Here is an 18,392-nt window from a genome sequence, read left to right on the forward strand (position 1 = left end):
TCGATGTTTTTCCCTTGTTTTTGATCTCGTTTACAATTTACCTCGGCTTGTTCTACGGTACCAAGGCGAGAGGGGGTGGGGGTCCAAGAAGCAAAGGTCGATATTCATGAGCGGCTTCCATGGAGCATTCCTCGTAAACAACAGGGAGAATTATGGTAGAAGCACGCGCTGTGCTGGCGTTAGCGAGTTCATCCGCCGACAGGATATTCACGGTCGTGTTCTACTCGCAATGAACTCCACACTCGGTTGTTGCGCAACACCGGACCACTCAGCAGCGGCTGCTGAGTGTGGCCCAAGCTGTGGGATGTGGTGGTCGGACATAGCATCTGTGACGTGAGCGTCGCCAGTTGAGTTCAACTGATAGTCCCGAGCGGATGAGAGACAGCGTGAAAGCGTCATCGCTGTGGTGTTCCAATCCTTTCAACGCTTTAAAACTCGCCCATCACAGAGGACGATGACTTTAAACGCCCGGTACGAGAGCATCAACCCATCAGCAGCCGTCAGTTCATCATCATCATTGGCCAGCGAGTGTTGTGTGTGGAACTACTGCTACTACTACAACTAGTAATAGACGGCTACTAGACGTAAACGGACGCGTTAGGGGAGAAAATGTGAAGCAAATCCTGTCGCGCTCTGACAGCGGTCATTTTGTGTCAATTTCTCTTATCAATCCCCCCTTCTCCGCCCGAGCTCCAATCTGTGAAGTGACGCACGAAGAGATAACGTTTAAAGCTGTAGCCGGAGTTCGGTTTCGGAGCAAGTGTCAAATTATTAGTTTAAGTTTAGTCCCGGTGTCGTTGGCCGGTTCTTCGCTCTCTCTCTCTCGCTCTGTCCTGCTCTCTCTCTTTCTCTCTCTCTTTCGCTCTCCTTCCGCTGTGTCGCTTGTGAAGATCCCGAGAGACCGAAACGCAGACACCGCGAGACGCACTGAGCGTCTGAGTGGCAACCGGTGGTAGGTGGCACTGTGGCAACGGGATAACAATGTTTATCTTTCTTCTGTTCACCTCGGACGGGTGCCGGAGTGTGTGCCAAATCTTTTCGCATCGGCTCGTCGCCCATCTGAGAAGACACCGACGTAACCGAGCGGAACGTCGGGCGCAGGTGGAGCACGAAGCGAGAAAGGAAGCGACCAGCACGACGACGACGACGACGACGACCAGTACTGCTCGTGATACAGCATCGCAGCGCTGGAAGGCAAACATAAGGACATGGATCAAGTGTTTCGGTGGTTCCTGTACCACTACCACTCCCAGCAGTTGTACTGATGCCGGTACCGATGGTGACCGCACGGCCACGCGACGAAGCCTTAACGAGTCGGACATGGTCCGGACGCTCGGCAAGCTGCTACTCAAGCTGGTACATCACGCGTGATCGGCGTGCGGTTCGAGGAGTGAGCAGCAGCACCAGCAGCAGCATCAACAGAAGCGTGAGTCCGGGGCAGATGTCAACTAGGACGAGGCGAACGGAGACGACGAAATTCGATTCCGAGCTGAAGTAGGTAAGTTCTTGGAGAAGGCGCCACAGCGCCAGAAGTTCAAGTTACACGATCGATACAGCTTCTCGAGTTATTAACGCCGCACACGTTCGCATGGGTGTTCCAGGATCGATTTTGTATCCAGACGGTTATGTAAAAACAAAGCACTATTTGTCTTGCTCAAGATGTATTGCTTCTCTCGTGCTGCAGAGAACGACGACGACGACGACGACGAATGTGTAGCTCGAGAGTAGTAGTAATACCATTATGCTGCGGTATGCATAATATACGAGCATCCCGGTTTCAACTCTTTAATCTCGCGCCTCGCTACCGTACGTCTGTTTCCATTTTACTTCAGTCGCTTTGTGGCATTAAGGGTCCTGAGTAGATGCAGCGGTGCACGTGCAAGAGCAAACAACTGGCAACCAGAAAGTGCAGCACTGCAGCCTTATATAGCATCCTTCTTGCTGCATATTGTTTCCATTTTGTTGAGCTCTTTACCACTGCTCGCTTCATCACTGCGCCATTGAAGTACCGAAGCCAAGTTAGTGGCATGGAAGGTTACGCGCACACTTCAGCGAATCTGAATGTTAATGTGTTCCTTTCGCTGCACTTTGGGAATCCATTTTTTTCCCCCGACCCGAGTAAAAAGATGCTAGATGAGTTTTATTGAACAATTTTAACTACCGGTTTTTTTTTTGCTCGCACAAAATGGCGTCCGTCCAGCGCCACTCGAACTCGAAACCGCATGTGCTCGTTAAAGAATTTAATTAGTTTTTTCTCTCTATTCCGGTCTCTTGGGGTTTCCTCATTTCCGCCGTTCCGGAAAGTTCAAAACAAAAAAAATCAGCACCAGGCAAAAATATGCGCCAGATTTGTCCAATGATGGTCCCCCACCCCTTCGTTTGCACTCTACAGCTCTGCCCCAGCTTCACACTTTCCTCGCGTCCGTCCGGGTTGTAAGAATGTCTTTCCTTTTCCCATTACGAATAATTAAGGCATCAGTACCGGTACCACCATCATCATCAGCAGCAGCAGCAGCACCGTCACGGTCGCCACCAAGAACGGACGAACACAACAACGAACTGGAGTCCGGAGCGTGGACTATCCTTCCTCTTCCCAGTTCCTTTTCGCCGGTGACAATGCACCCGGTGGCTTCAGGATTTCGGTTGGAATTCACTCCCCGCTGTTCTTTCTCTATGTCTCTCTCTCTCTTTCTCCGGTGATGATAATGATTTTCATTGTCATTTTCGTAACGCTACGACCGGTGCGGTCGAAGGGATGGAGCTTCCCGTTTCCAGTGGATGAAACAGAGCACGAATTGAAAGCGTTTTCCAAGCGCGCGCGTGGCAGGATGGCTTTTTTCGCTCTTTCCACTCCACCCGAGTTCGACGTCCGAGCGGATGAAGCATTTTCCTTGCTGTCGCTACCTTTTAATGGCGCTTTTCCTTTTTGCGCGCCGGGGCAGATAGCACCCGGTAGTCGCGGCAGTTACTGTTTGAATTATTCGATTTGCTCTACTCATTTATGTTCATGTTGGCCAAGTTTCCGCCATGAATTGTTTTAAAAAACGTTCCGGCCACTTACGCGAAAGGCATTCGCTGGCATCATCTAGCACGAGATGATGGCTTTCGAGTTCCAAGATGATTTAAGGAAAAAGTTCCATTCCAGCCCAATCCCAAGAACGCATATTTTGATTGCTTTTCCATGCTGCTACATGACTGCTACGCACACATGCGGTGCCCGCTTGCTCGCGGATGCAAACCAATTACCGAATCCACGACAACGGCGACGGGACCATCCTAGAGCCCTTGTGCAAAACCACACGGTACCGCACGGTACAGTGAAAGGCATCAAGGGAACCGCCCTGCCTGCCTAGATTTATCTCCGTTGTCTTACAAGCGACGTACGCACGCCACGGAACAGACGAGGACCCAGCAACTTGAGGCAAAATTGAAAGAAAACACAGCCTGTTTGTGTACCGCGGCGCACAGTATTCAGCGGTTTTTTTCGCTGCAATGTGTGTGTGTGTGTGTGTTAGTTTGGTGGCAGCCCTTTTGTTTTGCCTAGAGACAATCAAGCGTGCAATCTTGAGAGTTATGCGCCCCACCGAGGACGACGACGACGATGATGATGGCGACGACAAACGCGAACGATGATGATGGAACCGCACCGAGCGCACCGAGCGGGCTGATGGAAAATGCCGTGCTGCTGCCGCGAGAGATGAATTTTCCTCGGAGCACACACACACACACACAAAAGAGGGTGTAAGGCGGGCGGGTGTAATTGAATTTTCCTACCGTGCCATAGTTTATGTGCCGTACATGCTCGCTCGGTACAAGGGCAGGAAAATGTGAAAAACAAAACCCCCTCCCCACGACCCATGGATGCAATTTAGAAGGGCTTTTTTGAAGCGAAGGTCATTTGCTAATTGAAAACTGACACACCACAACTGGTGGCACAGTTTATTCATAGTGACGCAGGTCCCGAAGTTGATGGCATTGCTCAACGGGTATTACTTAGCCGGGGAGAAGTAATGAAGAAGCCTTCGACCGGTGAAGCATCAGGTAGCTCAGGTTGCACTCTAACGAGTGTGCTAACGATGGCCCAGCATCGGATTACTGTTTTACGTTCATCGCATAATTACTGTTTGCGTTGCCAGAGCGATAAGCTAGGTTAAGGGTTTTTTTTGCGCAATCGCAGCTCAGAGTTGAAACCGAATATTCGACCAGGCGTAACCAAGAAACACTTGTTAGAGTGACCAGCAAGAGGAAGAGTCGATGATAGTTTTACTAACACCAATCAAGCAGACGCTATCTTGATAGACAAATTCCGACAAAGAACTCCTTTTTCGAAGATAAAGATTAGACGCTGGACATGGAAACTCCCCAAAGGACAATACATCGAATCGAAACCTTTGGCCGTAGCATGACAGACAGCCGGAAGCAAAACCGAACTGCCATGTCATCCAATTATTCAATGTCACCAAATACGCCGCAAATGGTAATGTTGCCCGCTTCCGGCATCGGATTCGAATCTCGAGAGCGCTACGAGACCATCCGGTAGCGGTTTCTTCGCCGCTCCCGTGGGTAATTAATTTCTGAACCAATGTGTACGTGTGCGTGTGTGTCTGCCTGGCCCCTGGTAACAAATAATGAGCTAATTATGTGGCACTCAACAGAGATTGTGGTGCGAACCGGTCGAGGTAGCGAAGGAAAGAAGTAATAGTCCAGATGGTTATCTAATGTCGTCCGGACATTAGATTAATTGGTTAGTTGTTTTGCAGACCGCACACACACACGCACACGTGCGTACACACGCACACGTGCGTACACACGCAAGCGATCGATCGATCGTTTTCGAGTAGCGTAACTAGCGTTCTGAGAAAGCTTCCGGCACAAAATGTCTTCCTTGGAAAACGCACAAGGAGTTCTGTTGCGTTTCATCAGTCGCCCAGATTGGATTGAATCTCGAAAAGTTCATATATCTCGTTCACCACAACATCTAACGTTGCATCAGTTGATGTAGCCTTCCAAGAGTGGCTAGGTGGTTCGTATATTTACGACAGAACCATCAACGATAGCTCGTAAACCGCAAACAGCGATGGAGCACGCAATATCTTTCGTTTTCAGACGAAGCACAAGCGCGCCGCTTAGGAGGAGAAATCTAGTCCTAAACTGTACTTTGGCTGACAGGTTTGGTACAGTAAAAAAAAAAAAACAAGGGAAGCTCATATGACAGACCGCTTGATCTTGGCTTCAAGAAGATCGTGGATTATTTGCGAAAATTACTTGGAATTTACTGCGTCAGCTTGCGCCGATGACGATGCTGCTGCTGCTGCTGCTGTTGCTGCATCGCCGGATCCGAGTGGTCAATGTCCGACGCGGCCAATCAACGTCGTGTTTCGCCTTAAGGATGAGCCATTCCGAGAAGTAACCACAAAACGCTTGCACGTGATGCTTGAGTGAACCTTTCAAGGCAAACCAAGCGACTCCGACTTTATGACTTTTCCTCGGCAACGAAGCGAACGAAACGAAACGAAACGAAACGGGGGGGAAAAAAAACCAGCACACAGAAGTCCATGATTCAGCCCACTCCGTCGTTGGTCATAAATTTCGGTTGCAGTAATGTTGCTTCACTTGGCACGCTGCACGCTGCAATCGTATGCTCGCCCCGATATGGCTTCTTAGTGTCATGAGCTCCGGAACATTCGCGTTCATCTTTTCATACGGTGGTAGAGAGATAGAGAGAGAGTGAGAGAGAGGAAAGAAAGTCTCTTTACCTGCACACAGACAGCACATATAAGCACGAAGAAGGCACACCACCTGCAAAATGTGTTGCAGATTAAAGATGCTGTGTTGTGTTTTATTATAATCCCGATGCCCGGTGCCTCGGTGCGCCCGGGTACGCAAGACACAAACAAAGGCCTCGTACACGGTGCCTGGTACCAGTATGGAGTGCTGGCCACCGGGAATCGCAACCCAAATTGCCGCAGACACAGTAAGCTTCGTTTGCACACGGCCATAAATCTGACACTCGCACTCGTATGTGTGTGTGTGTGTGTGTTTCACAGTCGTTGGTGTCCCAAAACCCCGGGCAACACCTGATGTCGTTATTTATGGCAAACACTCCCCCCCAGGCAAACGTAAGGCGAAAGGGGGAGGAAAATTAAAAAATAAATACCAGATAGCAAGCGCAGACTGCCAGACACGTGCACCTCCGCGAAAGGTAGAAAATCGTGAAAAGTATGCTGATAATAATAATACCATATGCATGAGACGCGGCCCGGGTTTACGTTATCGCAACCGGGCCCGAAACGACAACCGAAGCGTGGAAAGTAACGCGTGCGTATGTGTGTTTGTGTGTGTAAGTGGGTCTATTTTACTGGTATCTAGGCATTAAATTTCATAAGAACCTGCTGGCATAATAACTGAATTGTAAATTTTATTGATTCATAAGCGAAAACGTGGGAACCCGGGGGCCTGGGGTGCGACCTTTGCTGGGACCCGAAAAAAAGGGCAGAAAAAAAAGGCGAAACAAATATATGTGTCTCACACATTGGCTTCCCTCCCATTCGGAAAACTCCTTCACCAGCACGACGGTATGCCCGTAACCGGTTGGCGGTGCCATTGGGAGCTTAACAAGGGGACAAATAATTTTCCGCCAGGATTAGCATACGCAGTTGCTTGGTTCTTGGCTGCTGCTGCTGCTGCTGCTGCTGCTTTGCTAAACTGTTTCCTTAGGATCGTAACCCCGCGATACAGCCCCTCCCCCTGCCCTCTGTTTGAACTGCTTCTATTAACCAATGTGTTTGTGTGTGTGTGTGTGTGTGTGTTGCGGGAGGGAGCCACCGTTTTTCGGGGGCGCTTTAAGCCGAAGCTTTCTCGGAGTACGCAAAGCAAACCCCCTGGGCTGGGGTTGTCTAGGAGGTTGCGCCATAGCCTACTTCAAAATCGGGTCAAATTTTGGGGTGACTTTGCGTTCTCTCCCTCCTCTCCCTTCCCTTCCCTCCCGTTCATTCATGAGCCCGGAGATCCGGATCAATATGGAAATGAAGACGATAGCGTTGCCGTTGGAGGACGTGGAGAGCAAAATGGATGGAACAATTTCCCTTCAAAAAACCTCCGAACTCCGAGCTGTTGGGTCCGTTTGTGTGCTTTCTCCTTCCCGTGCGAACGTAGCAGAAGCGAAGAAGCGAGCCCCCCGGAAAATCCATAACGAAAATGGCTCACTAATGCCAATAGGCCGGCCTCGGTGAGACCGGGAGCCCTGCTGCTGCTGCTGCTGCTGCTACGCCACTGCCACTCTAATCCATTCGTTTGCCGCTCGTTTGGAAATAGAATTCAAATTCGTTGGCCAAAGCTTGCGGGCCCTCGAGCTAGCCAACCAGTCAGCCGGTGTTTTGACCGAACAGCGCGAATCCCTTGGTAAACATGTGGCAGTGGCCGAGGGGTGGGGTGGTTGGGGGGGGTGGAGGGAAAAGTTTGAGGTGCCAGACCGGCAGCGAGAGTGTTTTTCCCGTTTTGCCGTTTTGCCTGCAGGGGCCTCACTCACACACACACACACACACACGCGAAGGGTGCTCGCGGAAACTTTGCAATTAGATTATCTCTGGTAGGACTCTGGCCGGTCTTCGCGCCCGGCTGCTGCTGTTGCTGGCGATGGTGGTCCTAGCGGAATCTACGGACCCGGAGTGACCGTGGATCGTGACGTTGGCCGGCCGTGCCACAGATTCTCGCGCGCGTGGCATTTTGCGTGTTACCGCGAGCGCTTCACGCACCACAAAATGGTGCGGTGGCTTAGCGGGGGGAGTGTGGTTGCTGAACGGTTTCCACATCCGATCCCTTTTCCTTCCCTCTTTTTCTCTCTCTCAAAACACCCCTTGAAACCTCTGGCGACTATTAGCAGCTAGAAGAAGGAGGAGGAGAAGAAGAAGTGACCCATCGAGAGATGGGTTGTGAAATGTTGCTTTAGTGGAGCCCGCTCCAGCCGCCACGTCACGTCTACAAGAGTGGGGACCGCGTGGCCCCCGGGAGGGCCCCCGGGAGGGGTTGTAAAGTTGGATGGGCGAAGTTTTTTCGACCACAACCGACCTTGCCTTTTCGGCCTCCGAAATTGGGATCGGGAACAGCCGTCAGCCAGCCAGCCAGCCAGCCAGCCAGCCGGCTAGCGGGTGAAGCGGTACCTAAATTAGCCGAGACAGGCTCGGATGCTCGCAGGCCTTCGACCAACTTCGAGGTCCCGACCTTGCTCTTATGAATGTGCAGAATGTAACCTTCCGCTTGTCAAGTGGCGAAGGTAAAGGCGGGGGAGAAACTTAAAGTCAAACCCCCTCTCTCCCTCCCTCCCCCTCCACTTTAAATCCTCTCAATGAGTCACAATGATGACTTTATTTGCACATTTTCACCTCCTATTTTGCCAGTTTTCGAGGTGAGCTACCCGGCGCCTCCATCGAACCACCACCATGCGCCTCCATGGCACATTACCATGCGCCTCCATCGTAGCTAAAGCGGGTTTTAGAGCAGAAAGCTAGCATCGTCATCATCATCACCATCATCATCATCGTCATTGGAACTGGATGTTTAACACCCTGTTTTATGGGTAAACTTAGTGACAATGCGTTGGGAATGGGTTTATTGTTACCAGTCCCATTCTCCCACCTTTTTGACATGTGATAACGATGTCAGTTTCAAAAACACCATCACATTCATGTTAAAATAAATAGCTTATTCTGTATGCAGCTTTTGTTAATTTGTTCAAATAAATAGCCTTATCATTAACAGTAGCATTCTATTGAAATTGTTTAAAAACGATTTCAAACAGAAAATGTGAAGCACTAACCACGACGGGTTATGTGAATAAGTCGTCAATATAGGTTGCTGCTATATCAACATTCCTGCGATAATTAAATCCCTGCTTTATAATACAGTTTCGCGCGTTGAGCATCCCCACAGCAGCTTCAGCTAGGTGAATCGTTGTTGATATTATTAGCAAATGTTGGTCAAAGTTTGATGGCTTTGCAAAACACACTGCAGGGTACCCTCCCGTAACCGAAGCTAAAGTGTACTCGGTTCACTGGTTAACCAACCCGGCCGACCACGCTTACCAGTTCGCTTGTCCAGAAAGCGTTCCAGGCTGCCGACCGGGCCGGGCTTCGGGAATAATCAGCGCGGTTATTTTATGCTAACAAGCAACAGCACAAAAGTTGAATATTTCAGCTGCCGTTGTGCTGATCTCATGGTTGCATTATGGGTTCTCTCACTGTGGCATCCAGTCTCCGGTGCGAGCACTTGCAACGGCTGTTCTCATCACTTCTCTTGCCTGCTGGCCGAAAGCTTCACTCGCACTGTGTTGACTGACTTTGGGCAGCACTGATCGACGTCATCGTCAGCCGATGGTGGAAAAGTATAAACTGATTTAATCAAACTTTTTCGCCTCGCGAGCATACAATCATACATTCAATTAGTGAGGAAAGCGAAGCGAAAACTAGGTAAAGTGAGTTTCACTTTGGTGTTTGGTAAGGTGTAAGCTATTCTCGGTCTTCGATGTTCGCTTGAAACTGAGCAGGATTCGTTTGATTGCATTTGAAACTTGAAAAAGAACGTAGATTTCATCGCTTCGGTAACGCTGTTTTGGCGTCGATTGTAAAACTCAGCCCATCCAATCTGTGTACGGAGTTTATTTTCGGATTCGGAGAAAAATCAATCCAAAGAAACATTTGCATGTCCGTGATCAAACATCGCGATGCACGACCGTCCGTAGAATCCACTTCGAGAGAAATCTGCTTCACATTTAAATCTTGAAGCAAGTATCGATCGACAAGCGCTTTGCCGACGAAACGGAGAGAAATTCTAATACCGAGAAGGACCACGACGACGATGATGAAGATGATGATGATGATGAGGAGCAGGGGGAGGAGTAGGAACATCACATCATGCATATTGTTACTGTTAGTTGAATGCCCCCCGGAGGCTGCGGAAGCGGTAGTTTGTTTGCGAACTCCGTATTGATTTATATATTTCATTAAAAAGTAAACTTCGTCCTCGGTGCGTCGCTTGACACCGGCAGATACTGCAGCAGCAACAGCAGCAGCAGCAGCAGCAGCAGCAGAAGCCCCCATTGGAAATCATCTTCAACGAAGAGCTCTCCGTGGTGCCGTTGTTCCTTTTTCCGTATTGTGATGATTTATGGACCTTTTGCGCAAAACGAACCACCGTGAATCGTGCGCCGAGAAGTGGCGCCTCACTTGACAGTTCCAACCAGTGCCCGTTCGTTACTTCATTAAAGCGTTGACCAAAGAGCAACACGGGGGCGTCATGCCGCCCGGTGCCGGTTTTACCAATGAGTAGATAAATAGATAACAATGTTCCGGATAGAATGGAGCGGCAACTGCGAGGTCCGTCGCATTGCGCTGTGTTTACACTGGCCCGGTCTGTGCCTTCGGGGAGTTGTTGTTCGTGATTGTTCATTTGAACGATAAATAGATACCATTTTTCATGTTAATGATCTCCCAAACCGACGATCCATCATTTGCGATTTGATTCGATTAGCTGGAAATGGGATAACGAAACCATCTCACACATTTTTACTGTCTATATTTAGAACATTCATCACAGCTTCGCCAGCTTCAATATCAATTTTCAAACGAACTTGTCCACAATTATGGTTTTGATAATGAACCAGTTTTCCTAGCGTTGCGAATGAGTTCAAGGGAATTGTTACAAACAGATTATGCTGTCGCATCGCAACCGGACAGCTGAAAATACTGCTGAACAACTTTATCCACTTTCCTCCTTGGTCTCGGCCAGCCAGTCACTTTGAATATTCATCAAACCAACGCAACGCAGTGGCACTTCATTGGCCAACCGAGTGCCAAGTGTGCTAGTGAACTTCATCTTCTTCCAGACCAAGTCCCAAAGAGCTAATGGATATTGAAATGTGCACGTCGCTTGCACTGCAGTGCCAACCGAAACCACAAGTCTCTTGCGTCGTCTTGCGAGTCTGCTTCAAAGACGTTGTGTCGCTGTCTAGCTGGTTGGCTGGCTGGGTGGCTGGCTGGCAGCAAAACAGCGAGCAACACCAGAAAGGGCAAGTCGAAAATGTGGCAAATAACGAAATATTTCTCGTTTTTCATCAGCACCAGTAGCGTCGATGGCAGCAGCAGCAGCAGCAGCTGGCTCTGCTCGATGCTCGATGGATTGCCGGCCAGCCAGTGCTGGCAAGTGGCAGTTGTTGTTGTTGCGAAAGAAGTTTCGTCCATTCGTTCGTCCATTTGAGCGCTCGTTTTATGATTTACGCCAAGCAGCCGGCCAATTGAAGTGCCAAGTGGCCAATGGTGGTCTTGATTAAGTGTAAAAGCGCTTATTCGAAGCGAGGAGATGCTGACGACGAGTGCTGCTGCTGCTGCTACTGCTGTTACAGTAGCAGTTTGCTGATGAAGTTGCAGTGAGTGATTCCGAGAATTATTTATCATTCCCATTACCCGTTTTTCCCACGAGTGAGTGAGTAGAGTGCTCGGCAAATTTCATCGGCCAATGAGCCAAAGGTTTTCGAAGAAGAATTTCGAAAATAAATTTCGCTGAAATACCAGACCGCATAACTGCCTTCGGTGCGGGGAGGGACGCACCGCCATCATGATAAACAACATTTGATCCGGCCTGTTTAATCATCCATGATTCCTAAATCCAGCTAATCTACACCAGCTCATCCTTTGCTCTATTCATCCCCAATTTACGAGCAGCATAGGAGCATATTTCGAGCAGCAGCTACAACAACAACAGCAGCAACAGCAGCGAGCGAGCAAACACATTGATGCAAACAGCGGTCCCGGGAAATGTGTGGATTATTAGTGGATTTAATTTTCATTAGAACCAATTCCGCCCGAGCGCAAATGTTTGCCGTGCGTGACAAGCGCAACGATATGAGACATGCATGTCACAGATTTATGAATACCCTTCGGCCCTTCGCTTCGCCCTCCCCTTCCCTGGCAAGCATTCGAGCGATGAGCGATGAGCGATACGCGACTGCCAGCATCATACATTCCCGAATCAACGAGCCTGCTGCTGCTGCTGCCTGGAATTTCATTTAATGGAAAAATGGCGCGCATGCAATAAGGTCCGTACGCCAGGCAACATCGTCAGCTGCAACTGCAGCAGCAGCAGCAGCAGCAGCAGCAGCATCAGAAGCATCATAACGAGCTTTGAGCCGCGCCCGGCCATCAAACTACGTGCCAGTGAACCTGCCAACCCAGGTCCACAGGTCATGACCAGGTTGCGCGGTTTGGCGTCTCGTTAGGAGGAAGGCAAATTGCTTGGCCAAACCTTTGCGCTGAATTAGCCTGGAGCATGATTGATGTGCACCGAAGGCAACGAAGGGGAAAACATGCTCCCGAGTTATGATATGCTGCTGGTACACATCTTGCCCCTGCCCACACTCACATAAACACACACACACACAGCGTGTCGTGGCCACTGACTGATGAAGATTGATCACGCCAATCATCGCGGTTTCGTGGTACAGGTTTGCTTGATATATATGCAGACCGAGTCGCTAGACCGTGGCCGAGGCCGTTCAATAACATTTGCTGTCGGTTCGCGTGCTTCGCCAGCTGTCACGTAAGTCGAGACCTTCGATCGGTGGAGTCGTTGTAAGACAGTAAGCTACATGCCCGATTGCCAATCTATGACTTATGACCCTCCACCATTGAAGCGCAAGCATATCAATCTCATCAGTAAGCATGTGAGAGAGAGAGGGAGCGTGCAAGAGAGGGAGAGCGAGCTGAATGGCCACTTCCTTGGTGGAATGGGCTTGAATGCTTAATCCAACGCAAATGATGGATCGATTGACGGATTGATACGTCTGAGAGGGAAACATTATTTTTGTCTTTCACGACCTACCAACACACACACACACACACTCTCTTCGCTTGAGTGAAATCGAAAAGATGGCATGGATCCCGAAATATGGATCCTCGTTGCGATGTCAATTTCAATTTCCACAAAAAAAGTGCGTCTCCGCGCGCACACTCGATACCATTAAAACCGGTCTCCAGGAGACGCTCGTTGGTCGGCCGGGGGAGTGCCTCGTCCCTCGTTGTCGCGATTCTAATTCGGTCAAACGAAAAACATCAAATCGTGCGATTCGCGCGTCTCGCAGCGCTTGTTTTCGTTTGCCGTGGTTCAAGAGAAAAACCGTTCCGTGGCGTACTCAAGGAACGAAAACATTCCTCGGTGGCTTCCGTGAGCTAGTCACGAGGGATCTTAAATTGGAAAAATTGAATTCGATTCGGGACGGCCTGGGTCTGTCTGCTACCTCTCGGTTTGGGTTAGAGTATGTTACGAGCAGCGACAGCAGAGCATCAGGTTCGAGCGATTGTATTGCCGTAAGCAACCCGAAAGCGTAGCAGGAGGAAAGGATCACTGACACTGGAGGATGCCACACACGAGAAAATTGATTGCAACTGTCTCAGACACTGCTGCTGCTGCTGCTGCTGCTGCTAAGAGCCCTGGGGTGGGTTCCGGTGTGCTTTGGAAGCGTTCAATCAGGGAGGTAGAAAGATAGCTGCGTGTGTTCTGCAATAGGAAAACGGATGTTGCAGATGCACACTACACTCTGTCGTGCACACACGTACACACATGGTGCAAACAAAAGCTGTGCTCGTGATTGAGGGAGAGAGCTACGAGGATCAAACACTTCTCCGTAGATCGAGGTATTTTCCTGTATTTGTTGCTGCCACAAACACTTCAATGTTATCTAATGATACCAGACACCTGGTACCTGTCTACGGTAGCTCTGTTTCCTGAGTATTGATATGATTGATGCGTCAAACAAATCTCAGAACCGAGCTCTGATAGTAACCGTCCAACGCAATAAATTAGATTAACTGAAGTAGCATGTTTTGCTGACTGAAGACGGTCCGAATATTGAACAGCTCCTGCAGTGTGCGTGTGTGTGTTTGTGTGTGTGTGTGTAGTACTGTTAACAGGTTGCCGTATCGTGTGGTGCTTAACCCGCGCACACAAACACACGCACTCACTTACTATCAACCGTAATGGACGAATGGACGGATCCGGAACCGATAAGTAAGACGGACCAGACCGCATACTTATCGTTCGGGGCTGTCAAACCGAACACATCCCCAAGCCACCATTTTGCGTGCGAGACCTTCTCCTTTCTGCTTCGTTTGCCTTCCGGAAATTGAACCGATAGGTCGCGGCTGCTGTTCGTCCCAGATGCTACTGCTGCTACTGGTGCTGCTGTCTCCGCTACTGAACGCCATTCCAAGAAGACACGGGCGCACCCGCGGCATGTATCGCATATTTGCTCGCCCAACAAGCGTTTCAATTTATTCATGAATATGTGACAATGTTCGTTCTGGTATTCGTTTTCTTCTTCGCCTTTTTTTATCGAGCTTTGCTGGTAAAGAAGGTACGCGACACGCCTGAATCCTGGAATGTAAGCAGACAAAGTTGGAATACAAATACGTTTCTCGGTTCGTAAGCGACGGCGGCACGATTGTATCGGTTCATTACTGGTGCTGGTGCTGGTGTGGGTGGACAAAGTTTTAAAAACTACTCCGTCCCGGTTGTGGCCGTTTACGAGTTAAGCAGACGACAGACGCGTCATGTTTACATCGGCCTTCGGCGACTTCCGACATCCGAAGTCAAGGCATACTAACAGTTCCCAAAACCACCAGAAGCAATAATCAAAGTCAACCGTGAGGGGTGGGGTATGCTTTGAGCATAAAATAATAAAACAAAACTCAAAAACAAAATTCCACCAAAAATGCGCGTTGGACGACGAAAGGGGCAAGGGCACAACGATCCGGCCGCTCCCTCTCTCACTCTTTCTCTTTTTCCTTCTCTTGTGCGCGTTATGTCTCGACTTTCGCTATTTTATTGGATGGAAAAAACATTTCCAACCAACCGAGTGCGCTATGGTGGTGGTGCTTGACACACTGTTTGCGCTGCTTATGTCGTGTGTGTGAGTGTATATTGCTAGAGTAAAGCGTCGAAGGGAGTTGTTGCGGAAAATTAGAAGAGTTTTGCGTAAAGTAAGAAGGGAAAACAATATACACACACACGATTCATGTGCCATCTTCCCCCCGATGCCGGGAAACAAACCAATATTCTCTGCCATTGGAAGACACCCCCACGTCTTACGCCTTTTTCTTTTCACGGATTTAAAGCACAACCGAACCGAAATCACGGATCAGTAAAAAAGAGAAAGAGACTGGAAGGACTGCGTTGGAGCCAGATTAGTCACGGTTTGAGGTTCGAGGGCGTAACGGGCGATCTTCTCGGGGTTCTGCTGTGGCTGCTCGCAAATAAAACATCAACGGGACGGCGCGCAAGCGTCCCTCCTTTTCGAGGTTTTTTGCGGGGTGCAGACACCCAAACAGTCGTCCCATAAAACCATAAAACCGTTTGATAAATGTACCAGCAGTAGCAGCAGCAGCAGCAGCAGCAGCAGCAGCAGCAGCAGCAGCAGCAGCAGCAGCAGCAGCAGCACCGAAACAAACAAACGTTCGAGCCCATCGTACGATGCGATGCTTTTCGGAAGTAAAAACGAAAATTGAGCTCATCTACCTTGTTTATTGGCGCGCAAGTGCCCGGGCTTATCGCAGCTGCATCACCAACCAAAAGCCACACGCCACTACGTGCCACCGGTCCACCGTGGTGGAGAAGGCGGCAAACCGGCGTGCTGCTGCTGCTTCTGTTGCTGAAAGGCTGCTTTTTCAATTAAAACCACTTCCTGTCAACGGAATCCACCATTTAGGGGAGGGCAGCCGGGGAAACGCGGGCTTTTAATGTGGAGTGGACATGTTGTTTCGGTTTGTTTCAAATATGAACGCGGGGTTTTTGTGCTGATAATCTGCTTTGGGAGCACATTAACTTTATCACGGCAAGCAATCTGATGTCCAGCCTGTTGTTAAAAGCGACTCGATTATTACTCGATAATTCATCAAATGGTTTCTGAGAAAAGTAAAGATCATTTCGAAATGGAGCACTTTATTTTTCATGGAGGGAAATGCAGTGCATCTGGAACATCATTCAGAACAGGCTCGTTAAATCGGCTTTGCTGAAATATGCTGAATAAAGATAAATAATTTGTTTAACAGTTTTTTCATGAAATATTATGGAATTTCCTTCACTTTCACTGGAGAAAGTGTTTCGATTGTTGATGTGTTTGCATTTCGAAAATTTCTTCATTTCCAAATGACCTTCATCATCAGTTGGTATGTCATCAACGCATTTAACGATCCTTGGTTGCTCTGACGTCAACCATCAAATGGATTTATTGCATCGAAACGAGGCAGATGAGAGAGAGAGAGAGAGAGAGAGAGAGAGACAGAGACAGAGAGAGAGAGAGAGAGAGAGAGAGAGAGAGAGATAGAGAGAGAGAGAGAGAGAGAGAGAGAGAACATAAATCCGTTATTAACCACAATTTGCGATTCATCGTCTCTGCCCGGATTTGCTTTAATTGTTCCTAGAATCGGACTCATTTCGTTAAACCAGCCACTGTATGCCGGTGTTTCACGTGAAGCAATGGGATTTAGATTTGAATACTGGATTGCATTGCTTATCCGGAATTTTCATTCATTCATAGACAACGACACAGAAAGTGGAAACAGTTGCTAGAAAACGAGGAATTTTCATGGAAATTTTCTACACATTCCGGTAGAGCGGCTCTTTTACCGGTGGGCTTCTGCATGTCCCATGGCCTGCCGGCCGAAAGTGGCATCCGTTTTCCGCCCCAAATTCCACACAACGCGCCCGCCGGCATAAAATGATTGCAAATAACCGGTGCTACTGGTGCATCCGGAGGGTTTTTCCCAATTCAATTCGCTTGAAACGGGGTAACGAGATCATTAAAATGTAGCTACAATTAGCGGCGCGAATTAATATGAAACACCACGAACACTCCGGATGATGCTGGCAGGTGCTTAGCTTCGTGTTTTCCACGACCGCCTACAGGTATGACGGGGTTTTGACGGTGATGCTGCCAACACGCTCTCGGTGCAGTGTTGGTGAAATCGGACCCAAACACTTTTTTTTTGCTTTTCTCCTCCTGCGGTGGAAAGGATACTCCCAAGGGAAAACAAATGGTAATGGCAGTAGGAAAAGTGGAGGGTTTTTCGGGTGCGTGGGACCTGGTAAAGAATTCTACAGCCACACACACACACATACCGCTGCTAATGACAGAACAGGCACCAGCAGCAGGTGACTGTTACCGGCACCCTTTTACCTTTGGTTTCCCGTCTCTAAAGTTTGCACAACCATTTTTGGTAAAACATTAACCCTCAGGTGGGTTACCTTCCCTACCCTTCCAAGCCTTTCCCTCTCACACTCGGACTGAAACGATCTTGCGAACGGTACATTAAGCAATTTGTAGCAATGGCGTGTCTGTGCGCTCGCTACATTGCTCGCGTGTTTGCTGCGGGAGATCGCAAATAAAATAACCATTCACTGGATGATTTATATGTCAGTCACGCCCTCGCGCGAGCGTCCGTGTGTGTGTGTGTGTGTATGATGCGCTGGTGGCACTGGTTAAAAAGGTCAAAATGCTTCAACTTCTTTTTTTCACGCTTTTTGATAACTGTACTTCCAGGTGAGCCCGGCCGGATGACCCAATGTGTGTGCGTGTATGTGTGCTGTGGAGCTCTCGTCCTTCTCGTCTGCATGTGCGCGCGTATGTGTGTGTGGTTGTCTTTTCCTTTTCTTATCGTAGTCAAGGTGAGTTATTTTCGTTGAACCATAAAGCATTCCCAAAAAAAAAACCAAAATTAACTCGAATACTTCTCTTCATCTATTTGTAGCTTTCGTCGTTTTTGAAATGACGCCATTCACACCGATGGCTCTCGATCGCTCTATCCTCCTTCCAATTTCCGAACCGAAAGGTTCTTCATCTACGTATCCTAGGCCCCTAGGCCCGGTTGTACTGCTACAGCGCCAGTACGCCAGTGTTTGTGGAATTGAATTCCCCGAAATGGAAGTAAAATGAGAAGGAAAGGAAAGGTTTACATTTTAAAAAAGCCAGGTAACCAAAACCAAGAAGTTTGCCAAGAAGATAAAGACAACATTTGCATAACATTGTTGATTCCGTTGTTCTCGCTCGCTCGTAATTTGTCAACCGTTTTTTGTAGTGTATAAACCGCATTATTAGAATGAATAAACATTTCTCATCGAGCAGTAAAAGGCGTTAGGTGGGTGCGTTAACGATCACACGATGACATCTTCTAGCAGGAGACGGTGACGCTATAACCCTTATCCCTTTTGTGCGTCTTTTGATCTCAAGATCCCCCCCCCCCCCCCCCCCCGGGCCATCCCATAACCGCAATGTAATTCATTCCGAAAATCCATCCACAACGTACTTACGTCCGGGGAAACCGGAGACCACCACCGTAGCCAGATTGCGC

General features: G+C 48.9%; 1 long non-coding RNA gene across 1 annotated transcript; it reads left to right on the forward strand.

Annotated features, from left to right (window-relative positions):
- The first annotated feature begins 555 nt into the window (after nt 1-555).
- LOC125955116 (uncharacterized) lies at nt 556-18,123 on the forward strand. The gene is made up of 3 exons (XR_007469081.1): nt 556-1,498; nt 17,585-17,709; nt 17,793-18,123. It is a non-coding gene; the product is annotated as an uncharacterized LOC125955116 (long non-coding RNA).
- The last annotated feature ends 269 nt before the right edge of the window (nt 18,124-18,392 follow it).

Source organism: Anopheles darlingi, chromosome 3, assembly GCF_943734745.1.
Source record: "Anopheles darlingi chromosome 3, idAnoDarlMG_H_01, whole genome shotgun sequence".
Taxonomy (NCBI): Eukaryota; Metazoa; Arthropoda; class Insecta; order Diptera; family Culicidae; genus Anopheles; species Anopheles darlingi.